This window comes from Thalassophryne amazonica, chromosome 20 (assembly GCF_902500255.1).
Source record: "Thalassophryne amazonica chromosome 20, fThaAma1.1, whole genome shotgun sequence".
In the NCBI taxonomy this organism is placed as follows: domain Eukaryota; kingdom Metazoa; phylum Chordata; class Actinopteri; order Batrachoidiformes; family Batrachoididae; genus Thalassophryne; species Thalassophryne amazonica.
In genome coordinates this window covers 66665551-66677556 of record NC_047122.1, presented here as the reverse complement: position 1 = coordinate 66677556, position 12006 = coordinate 66665551, and positions in this window count along the sequence as shown.

Sequence of the window (12006 nt, the reverse complement as noted above, 5' to 3'; positions counted from 1 at the left end):
ACTTCAGCTAACAGATAGTGAATTTGTCGATGTTGCTCTCAAAGTCTGTTTGGGTGTTTGTGATCTGTGTCTCTGTTTGTGTCTCTGATGTCTTCGGGCAGGTGGTCAGGAAGTGCAGCTTGCTCTCCACCTGGTGTTGTGAGCAGTGGGTGCACAGTTTGTCTTCTCTGGAGAGCCAGGTCTGTCTGTGGTGGCCTTTCTCCACGGCCAGGCTGTGCTCACCGAGTCTGTCTCTGCCTGTCTTTCTCTGTTTCAAATGTCTCCCTGAATTTTCATCTGAACATTTGTCTTCTGTGGACAGTGTCTCATTTGTACTCTGTGTTTATCTTCAGTGATTTTGATTTCTTCAACACAAATGGTTTGTAAATGTCTGTCTGTCTGCACCATTAAACCCCGTGGACACATTTTAAAGGTGGAATCTGCTGATGCACTGAAGACAAATCCAGCAGATACAGCAGTGATGGCAAGGACAGTGAATGTGGACGAGTCCTCTCTGTTCACAGCTGCAGGTTCTTGTTTGAGGTTTTCATTGATCCCTGTGGTAATCTGTGTATAAATGGCCTCCTGGTGCTTATTGCCAAAAAAGGCAGCTTGGAAAGCATCTGACAAGATGGAGCGTTTGGACAGGAGGGGACTGGAGCTCAGACACCACTGGATGAAGTGTGCTGGGAACAGAAAGGTCACACTGTCTGTCAGAGAGGTCAGACAACATCCAGACAATGAGCTGTGATCGCCCTCTGGTGGCCACAATATGTTACTGTGTGTTAATGTTGGATAAATAAAATGAGTGCAGTTACTTAAAAATCAAAGAGCACACCCAAAACTGACAATAAAAATGACAGAAATTACATCATGAGGCATAAAAACACAAAAGAAGCACATTTCTCTATACAGAAATTAGTTTCTGGCCTGTTACGTTGTCACGCTGAAAATCAAATGACAGTGAATTTGTGAAGGATTGATGCCATGCAGCGGCGTGCAGCAGGAAGCAGCAAGATGTTTTATTCATGAGAGCAGCAGATACATTACCTTCTTAAGTCATCCTTCATTCTCACTGTAAACACGTGCAAACATGAAAATTCCACTTCTGAATGTTGTTTTCATTCTGACGTCAGCAGCAGGCGGTTACACGACGTCGCTCTTTGCTTTCACGATAATTAAAGGGCCATTTTGCACAAATCCCATCGCTTTTTAATGCAATGCATCTTTTATGTTCGTCCTCTTTTCCCACATACTTTAAATCAAATCCTTTTCCTTCTCGCCACCGTTTTGCCAAACTGTGACAGAGGCGTTAGCGCCCTAATTGCTGAGGTTACCAATGAGATTTCTCATGAGTTACCGCCCTAGAAATGAAAGCTCAGGCCAATTTTCAGGGGAGGTAATTGACTCACCTGCAGTGATGGAGACGGGGGACGTGCTGCACATTACAGCCGGGCGGCTTCTCTGAGAGCAAGACGTGAAAAGCCATTTTGGAGCAGCAGAAGCCGAGGGTTTGCTCTCTCATTCATGTGGAGTCCACCTCTCGGGGCCTTTCCATCCACTCTGCCGTTTCTCCGGCCCGGGTGACGGCTTATTGAATGGGATGCATTTAGGGGCCCTCACTCTTTTGGGAAAATAACCAATCACTCCTCCATCTGGAAGACCTGACAAATTCAAAATTGGTGAAGTGGAGGAATAAGATGGGGTTGAAAAATGCACTGGGACAGTATCAGGACACACGTGTCATAGGTTATATTTATGTGCAAATGGAATGAGCTGATAAATTGAAGTATTTTTTTGCACCATTTTTGTCTTTGCATCAGTGAAAGTTGCATTATTTTCCCATCATCTTATAAAGACATAAACATTAAAAGCCATGTGTTGATCTATACCCGCAGATTGTTTATAGTTAGTTTTACAAGTTGCAATCTTCACGCAATAAATGAGTAAAGAGGCGGAGCCTAGGCACGGCAGCGTGACCTGGGCGGGACAAATGAAGCCCGAATATGAACATCTCATAGTTACCAAACAAGGCTAACAGGCTAAATTTGGTTCAGGTGTTTGATTGCTGTGTATTTTTGTGAACTTTGCGGTGGTTCTTGGGTGCGAGTATTAAAAATAAGACCAGCATCCTGCTGCCTCAGTAACTGTGGCATCATCAGAGGAACTAGCATCACCATGCTAGCAGTAGCTGCTAATTAGTACTAACAGTGCTAACATACAAATTTCATTCAATGGAAATACCGGAAATCCTGATACCTGAACTGGAAAAAAAAAAAAAGAAAAACAGTTGTGTTGACTGCCGGGATTGGCTCCAGCCTCCCACGACACTTGATTGGACTAATCGTCTGAAGATATGAGTTGTGTTGTTAACTTAAATATGCGACCACATCAGGATTTGGGCCAATACAATTTTGACAGTTCTGCTTTCAAAATTTAAAGCTAGAATGTTTATAATTTATGTTGACCAAATAATATGCATATGCCGCGGACATAAATGAGTGAAGCTCGTCAGCATCTCTGCATGGCATTTAGGTTCTTCGGACTTTATATTGAGTAAATGCTTCAGGGGAGCATTAGCATGGCAAAAACCTTTCCCCGCCTTTTTAAGGATTTTACTTATTTTGCCTTTCAGTTTCTGGAGAGGCTCTGCCCTCCATACTCTCCACCTTTTTAAGCATTTTTCTTTTTCCTTTTCAGCTGACGCCCCTCATTACAGCCCTCTTAACCTCCTGCACTTTAAGCATTTTTTTTAATGTAGATGTAAATTAATATTCAAAGTGTTCAGCGAGTTGACAGTAGGGCTGTACAATATGGCCAAATTATTGTATCTCAGTATTGTCATATAAATTGTCACATAAATGTCACTTATATACATGCTGTCCATATTCTTAGGCCGCTTAGGTGGGTAGGGAGAGTTCCCATGGGATAAAAAGCTTTTCAACCGACCATCCCTGGTTCTCGAGAACAGGCACCTATCAAGACTGGAAAACGGGTGTGACAGGATGCAAATGCTGGACTCAAACTCAAGGCTTGGTAGGCAAAAACAGTTTACTTGGGCAAAAAGCAGGGTCTGGTACACGGGCAGGCAATCCAACAAAGCGAACAAGAGCAAATACATCAGGCAGGTGCATGGTCGAAAATACAAGCAAGAGGTCAAAGCACACGTGAAGCAAGCAGGTCGAGAACAAGACAAAGAAGGCTGGAGAGAAGGCATAGAGCGCATCAATCTGGCGGGGTAACAGAACAAAAAGATGATCTTAAATACACCCAAGTGATGAAGTGTAGATTGGGAGCACGTGTGCATGGAACTCACCAGAATGCAGGTGTGGCCAGAGAGAGGGAAACACCCACCACCAAGAGACAGGAGATACAACCAAGAGAGACAGGGACAGAAAAACCCAAGGAAGGAAAAACCCAGACAAGAGAATAAGACTACAGCGAGGCAAACATAGCAAAAGCATGAAAACACAACCAGGCAGAACCTCACATCCTGACAGCACCTAAGTGGCTGTACTCTCTTTTTTTATTTTTTAAAGATATTTAGGTGTACTTTAGTAAACACTAGTAGAGTTCCACCCTAGATTTGGAATGTATAATAGAATTACTGAATTTTCATATCAGTATGATAAACGATATGACTATGAGTTGACACAAAGTGCAGCAACAGTGAAAATTAAACCTTCTTAAACAAAACAGTAATAATATCACACTCATTTTTCACTCATCATAAGGTTAGGATACTGTGCCCTCCAAAAGTATTGGAACACTTGAAATTTCACACATTTTAATTTGTTTATGTCATTTCAAATAGAAGAAATCAAGTTCAGAACCTCCATGACCAGTGAAAGATCAAGGACCGAGACGTCGCCCGGTATGGCGGAGCCGGGGTCCCACCCTGGAGCCAGGCCTGGGGTTGGGGCTCGCGCGCGAGCGCCTGGTGGTCGGCCCTTAGCCCATGGGGCCCGGCCGGGCTCAGCCCAAAGGAGCAACGTGGGCCCGCCCTCCTGTGGGTTCACCACCTGCAGAGGGGGCCATGGGGGTCGGATGCAGAGAGGATTGGGTGGCGGTCGAGGGCGGGTGGCCCAGCAGCCCGGTCCATGCTCACAGCCCCTGGCTGTTGGGACGTGGAATGTCACCTCGCTGGGGGGCAAGGAGCCTGAGCTTGTGCAGGAGGTTGAGAGATACCGACTAGAGATAGTCGGGCTCACCTCCACGCACAGCATGGGCTCTGGTACCCAACTCCTGGAGAGGGGCTGGACACTTCATTTTTCTGACGTTGCCCACGGGGAGAGGCGGAGAGCTGGGGTTGCATTGCTTATTGCTCCCCAGCTCAGTCACCATGTGTTGGAGTTCACTCCGGTGAACGAGAGGGTCGCGTCCCTACGCCTTCGGGTCAGGGACAGGTCTCTCACCATTGTCTCGGCCTACGGGCCGAGCGGCAGTGCAGAGTACCCGACCTTCCTGGAGTCCCTGGGAGGGGTACTAGATAGCGCTCCGACTGGGGACTCGTTGTTCTCCTGGGGGATTTCAACGCCCACGTGGGCAGCGACAGTGAGACCTGGAGGGGGGTGATCGGGAAGCACGGCCTCCCTGATCTGAACCCGAGTGGTGTTCAGTTGTTGGACTTCTGTGCTAGTCACAGTTTGTCCATCACGAACACCATGTTTTAACTATTAGAGAAAAAATTACTCATAACCATCCCAAAGACATATCGTTATCTTTGGCTGCTTTCAGTGATGCCGGTATTTGGTTAGACTCTTTCTCTCCGATTGTTCTGTCTGAGTTATTTTCATTAGTTACTTCATCCAAACCATCAACATGTCTATTAGACCCCATTCCTACCAGGCTGCTCAAGGAAGCCCTACCATTATTTAATGCTTCGATCTTAAATATGATCAATCTATCTTTGTTAGTTGGCTATGTACCACAGGCTTTTAAGGTGGCAGTAATTAAAGCATTACTTAAAAAGCCATCACTTGACCCAGCTATCTTAGCTAATTATAGGCCAATCTCCAACCTTCCTTTTCTCTCAAAAATTCTTGAAAGGGTAGTTGTAAAACAGCTAACTGATCATCTGCAGAGGAATGGTCTATTTGAAGAGTTTCAGTCAGGTTTTAGAATTCATCATAGCACAGAAACAGCATTAGTGAAGGTTACAAATGATCTTCTTATGGCCTCAGACAGTGGACTCATCTCTGTGCTTGTTCTGTTAGACCTCAGTGCTGCTTTTGATACTGTTGACCATAAAATTTTATTACAGAGATTAGAGCATGCCATAGGTATTAAAGGCACTGCGCTGCGGTGGTTTGAATCATATTTGTCTAATAGATTACAATTTGTTCATGTAAATGGGGAATCTTCTTCACAGACTAAAGTTAATTATGGAGTTCCACAAGGTTCTGTGCTAGGACCAATTTTATTCACTTTATACATGCTTCCCTTAGGCAGTATTATTAGATGGTATTGCTTAAATTTTCAGTTACGCAGATGATACCCAGCTTTATCTATCCATGAAGCCAGAGGACACACAACAATTAGCTAAACTGCAGGATTGTCTTACAGACATAAAGACATGGATGACCTCTAATTTCCTGCTTTTAAACTCAGATAAAACTGAAGTTATTGTACTTGGCCCCACAAATCTTAGATCTTAATCTTTGTAAGAGTAGAATGGGAGGCAGAGCCTTCAGCTTTCAGGCTCCTCTCCTGTGGAACCAGCTCCCAATTCAGATCAGGGAGACAGACACCCTCTCTACTTTTAAGATTAGGCTTAAAACTTTCCTTTTTGCTAAAGCTTATAGTTAGGGCTGGATCAGGTGACCCTGAACCATCCCTTAGTTATGCTGCTATAGATGTAGACTGCCTGGGGGTTCCCATGATGCACTGTTTCTTTCTCTTTTTGCTCTGTATGCACCACTCTGCATTTAATCATTAGTGATCGATCTCTGCTCCCCTCCACAGCATGTCTTTTTCCTGGTTCTCTCCCTCAGCCCCAACCAGTCCCAGCAGAAGACTGCCCTTCCCTGAGCCTGGTTCTGCTGGAGGTTTCTTCCTGTTAAAAGGGAGTTTTTCCTTCCCACTGTAGCCAAGTGCTTGCTCACAGGGGGTCGTTTTGACCGTTGGGGTTTTACATAATTATTGTATGGCCTTGCCTTACAATATAAAGTGCCTTGGGGCAACTGTTTGTTATGATTTGGCGCTATATATTGATTGATGTTCGAGCATAAGGGTGTCCATAAGTGCACGTGACACCAGGACACCCTGAGCCAGAGGTCGATGATCGACTTTGTAGTCGTATCATCTGACCTTCGGCCACGTGTCTCGGACACTCGGGTAAAGAGAGGGGCAGAGCTGTCGACCGATCACTACCTGGTGGTGAGTTGGATCCGCTGGGAGGGGAGGAAGCCGGTCAGACCTGGCAGGCCCAAACGTATCGTGAGGGTCTGCTGGGAATGACTGGCGGAACCCTCTGTCAGGGAGGTCTTCAACTCCCACCTCCGGGAGAGCTTCTCCCAGATCCCGGGGGAGGTTGGAGACATGGAGTCCGAGTGGACCATGTTCTCCACCTCCATTGTTGATGCGGCCGCTCGTAGCTGTGGTCGCAAGGTCTCTGGTGCCTGTCGCGGCGGCAATCCCCGAACCCAGTGTCTTGGCTGACACTCCTCTGCAACATCGCGTGGCGATCGGGGACAGTGCCTCTGGGTTGGCAGACCGGGGTGGTGGTCCCTCTGTTTAAGGGGGACTGGAGGGTGTGTTCCAACTATAGGGGGATCACAGTCCTCAGCCTCCCCGATAAGGTGTATTCCAGGGTACTGGAGAGGAGAATTCGACTGATGGTCGAACTTCGGATTCAGGAGGAGCAGTGTGGTTTTCGTCCTGGTCGCAGCACACTGGACCAGCTCTACACGCTCCATCGGGTGCTCGAGGGTTCATGGGAGTTTGCCCAACCAGTCCACATGTTTTGTGGATCTGGAGAAGGCGTTCGACCGTGTCCCTCGGGGCACCCTGTGGGGAGTGCTCCGGGAGTACGGTGTCCGGGGTCCTTTGCTAAGGGCTATCCGGCCCCTGTACGACCGCAGCAGGAGCTTGGTTCGCATTGCCGGTAGTAAGTCAAACCTGTTTCCAGTGCACGCTGGCCTCCGCCAGGGCTGCCCTTTGTCACCGGTTCTGTTCATTATTTTTATGGACAGAATTTCTAGGCGCAGCCAGGGTGTAGAGGGGGTCTGGTTTGGGAACCACAGAATCTCGTCTCTGCTGTTTGCGGACGATGTGGTTCTGTTGGCTTCGTCAAATCAGGACCTTCAGCATGCACTGGGGCGGTTTGCAGCCGAGTGTGAGACGTCCGGGATGAAAATCATCAGCACCTCCAAATCCGAGGCCATGGTTCTCGACCGGAAAAAGGTGCTTTGCCCTCTTCAGGTCGGTGGAGTGTCCTTGCCTCAAGTGGAGGAGTTTAAGTATCTCGGATTCTTGTTCACGAGTGAGGGACGGATGGAGCGTGAGATCGATAGACTGATCGGTGCAGCATCTGCAGTGATGCGGTCGCTGTATCGGACCGTCGTGGTGAAGCGAGAGCTGAGTAGGGGGGCAAAGCTCTCGATTTACAATTGATCTACGTTCCAATCCTCACCTATGGTCATGAGATTTGGCTCATGACCGAAAGAATGAGATCACGAGTACAAGCGGCTGAGATGAGTTTCCTCCGCAGGGTGGCTGGGCGCTCCCTTAGAGATAGGGTGAGGAGCTCGGTCACTCAGGAGGAGCTCGGAGTCGAGCTGCTGCTCCTCCACATCGAAAGGAGTCAATTGAGGTGGCTCGGGCATCTTTTTCGGATGCCCCCTGGACGCCTCGCTGGAGAGGTATTCCGGGCACGTCCCATTGGGAGGAGGCCCCGGGGAAGACCCAGGACACGCTGGAGGGACTACATCTCTCGGCTGGCTTGGGAATGCCTTGGGGTTCCCCCGGAGGAGCTGGGGGAGGTGTGTGTGGATCGGGAGGTCTGGGCGGCTTTGCTTGAGCTGCTGCCCCCGCGACCCGACTCCGGATAAAGCAGAAGAAAATGGATGGAAGTTGGAGAGATTTTCTTTCAGTTTGCATTAAAGGAGATAATTTTAGAAAAAAATGTATTTGAAATGGAATAAGCAAATTAAAATGTGTGAAATACCAAGTGTTCCAATACTTTTGAGGGCAACTGAGAAACACTGAGGTGCAACATCTTACATCTCATATATAGTGCAGCAGATAAGAGAATATTTAGAGTGGAATCCTGCAAATGGTGATACAAACATCACATTCAGCACCAATAATCCATAGACATGAACTCTTTAAAAAAACTGATTGTCCATTTGAATTTTCAATAGGGTCAATTGAAGAATCACACAGAGGTCAAAATCAGGGGTGGGCAACTTGTTCCAGAAAGGACCAAGAGGGTGCAGGTTTCTTTGCAGCCACTGACTCCACCAGGTGATTTCACTGATTAACATCACTTTGAGCAGATGGAATCAGTTAATCAGTGAAATCACCCTCTTGGTCCTTTCTGGAACAAGTTGCCCACCTCTGGTCTAAATTAAAAGATGCTCCAATCATATAGAAAACTACACCACATTATTTTCCTGACCATAAAGATTCTAAAAAGGTACAGTTTGGACAATCTGTGACTGAATGTTATGGAGTTATGAAGTAAAAGCAGTAAGAATGGTGACAAAGGTCAGTTTCAGTTTGTACAGGGGTCAGAAGTTAAAGTTGCTCCGTTAATTTAGCTCCAGCTGTATTTGTGCTGAATTTGATGCTTGTATCACCATTTGAAGGATTGTTTCAGTTATCTGCTGCACTAATAAGTCAACAACAATAAGCCACCTGATTTAAAAGAGAAATGCTGCTTTTAACAACCTGGACCTCATTTCTGACATAAAATACGGTCGTTTACTCACCAATACAAGTTTGGTGTGATTAGAAGTCCACAGTTCAAACGACGTGTTCAATTCAAATCTGGAGCAAACATTTTTCTTCTTCCACTAAGGTGGATTAGAACATTTTGTGGTACACAGCACCAACTACTGAACAGGAGGAACGTAGCAGTCAATGTGACTCACTGATTTCAAAATGCAGCTCTTTCATCCAGACGTGTGGTGCTGTGACATGTCAATCATCTGTGTCCAGTCAGATTTCAGGAGAGTCCAGTGAAACCCCAGCCTCCACTCAAGCTCCACCCATGCTGGGAAGTGTTTGACATTTGAACATTTCCTGTTTCACTGTGACTGATAAATTGGCACTTCCTGTTTGAATGTGAGTTTACCACGGAGTTACCACGAGATTCCATGGGATCTCATCTGTCAATCCAGGAAGTGTTTGACATTTGAACATTTCCTGTTTCACTGTGACTGATAAACTGGCACTTCCTGTTTGAATGTGAGTTTACCACGGAGTTACCACGAGATTCCATGGGATCTCATCTGTCAATCCAGGAAGTGTCTGACATTTGAACATTTCCTGTTTTACTGTGGACCTGAATTTCGGCACTTCTTGTTTAGGACGCCCTGTACCATGAGTGAGCTTTGCGCCGCTGCGCGACACTTCACTCATAATATTTATTTCTGGTGGGGGGGGGGGGGGGGGGGGGTGTTTGTTTGTCTGTCTGCTTGTTTGTTTGTTTGTTTTTTATCCTGTGCGCCGGGTATTGTAATCAGTCCTATGTGTGTCCATCTGTCTGTCTGTGAACAAGATAACTAACAAAACAACTGGACAGATTTTCACTTTTTTTAGTTATCTCGGAATGATTAACTGCTGGAGAGGACTGGACAAAGGTCAACATCAAGGTCAACAAAAGCATGGTGGGAAAACATGGTTTCTGTTGTGTCTCCACAACCAAGAGGGCTGCAGAGATGATCTAAAGTTCATACTGATCAACAAAATATTTGTGATTGATTGATAAAAGTAGTGTCGTGGTGAAACCAGAAGGAAGTGGAAGTCATAATAGGAAATCATGTTTTTTAATGAAATTAAGTTTTTCGTCATCACAGAAAAAGTCCTCATTAGTGTGAGCTGGTTCTCTTTGAGGTCACCATGTTCCCTGCTTATAAATGAGTCTGGTTTGGAAGTGAGAGAATAATACGGTTTTGCTCAATTGCTAAGACACATTTCTCGAAAGCTGCTCCCTTTTTCCCTAAACTGAACACAAAACCCAGTTTTCAAGCTACATTCACAAAACCCCAGACTGTTCTTGGAAAAGCAAACTTTCACCTCAAAACAGTTCAATCTGTGCTCAGAACTGAACTATGTTGTCAAATTGAGCCCTGAGTCAATCAAAATTAAAAACCACTACTGAGCAGCCTCTAAACACGACATAGAGAAATAGAAACTACAATGTTGAGGACATGAAGCTGTAGAAATAAAGGTTTATTGTTCACTGGAGGCTAAAGGCAGGTTGCAAAACAAAACAAAAAAACCCTGTGCATTTAGCACTTGTATACAGTAAGCCTACATAAAAATAAAGTACAAAAATATACAAATGAGAAGAACACGGTCAATCACAGTAGCTCTGATTTCATCAGATGTTACTGTTCTTTGTCTTCGTTGACCACCATCTCCTCCTCTCAGATTTCTAACCGTTGTCGTGCCTCACAAACCAGTGCTCTCTGAACTGGATTATACGAGGACTGTCAATAAAGTTACGGTCCTTTTTATTTTTTCAAAAACTATATGAATTTCATTCATATGTTTTTACGTCAGACATGCTTGAACCCTCGTGCGCATGCGTGAGTTTTTCCACGCCTGTCGGTGACGTCATTCGCCTGTGAGCACTCCTTGTGGGAGGAGTCGTCCAGCCCCTCGTCGGAATTCCTTTGTCTGAGAAGTTGCTGAGAGACTGGCGCGTTGTTTGATCAAAATTTTTTCTAAACCTGTGAGACACATCGAAGTGGACACGGTTCGAAAAATTAAGCTGGTTTTCAGTGAAAATTTTAACGGCTGATGAGAGATTTTGAGGTGATTCTGTCGCTTTAAGGACTTCCCACGGTGCGAGACGTCGCTCAGCGCTCTCAGCCGCCGTCGTCAGCCTGTTTCAAGCTGAAAACCTCCACATTTCAGGCTCTATTGATCCAGGATGTCGTGAGAGAACAGAGAAGTTTCAGAAGAAGTCGGTTTCAGCATTTTATCCGGATATTCCACTGTTAAAGGAGATTTTTTTAATGAAAGACGTGCGGACGGGTCCGCACGTCGGCTCGCAGCCACCGCGACGCTCCGCCACAGGAAAAACACCTCTGCTGGAAGCCTTAAGGACAAGTTGGAACATGTCCTGCTGTTAAACAATTTCTCATATACTCACTCCACTGAAAGCCATCAAAAGCCGCCTGGATTTTACAAATGGTTATCAACACAGAGGTGTTTTTCCTGTGCCGCCGCACCGCGTCGGCTGCGTCCCGACGCGCGGATCCGTCCGCACGTCTTCCATTAAAAAAATCTCCTTTAACAGTGGAATATCCGGATAAAATGCTGAAACCGACTTCTTCTGAAACTTCTCTGTTCTCTCACGATGTCCTGGATCAATAGAGCCTGAAATGTGGAGGTTTTCAGCTTGAAACAGGCTGATGACGCCGCCTGAGAGCGCTGAGCGACGTCTCGCACCGTGAAAAGTCCTTAAAGCGACAGAATCACCTCAAAATCTCTCATCAGCCGTTAAAATTTTCACTGAAAACCAGCTTAATTTTTCGAACCGTGTCCACTTCGATGTGTCTCACAGGTTTAGAAAACATTTTGATCAAACAAAGCGCCAGTCTCTCAGCAACTTCTCAGACAAAGGAATTCCGACGAGGGGCTGGACGACTCCTCCCACAAGGAGTGCTCACAGGCGAATGACGTCACCGACAGGCGTGGAAAAACTCACGCATGCGCACGAGGGTTCAAGCATGTCTGACGTAAAAACATATGAATGAAATCCATATAGTTTTTGAAAAAAATAAAAAGGACCCTTACTTTATTGACAGCCCTCGTATATGTTCCCTCACATCACTGGACACGTGTGATCAG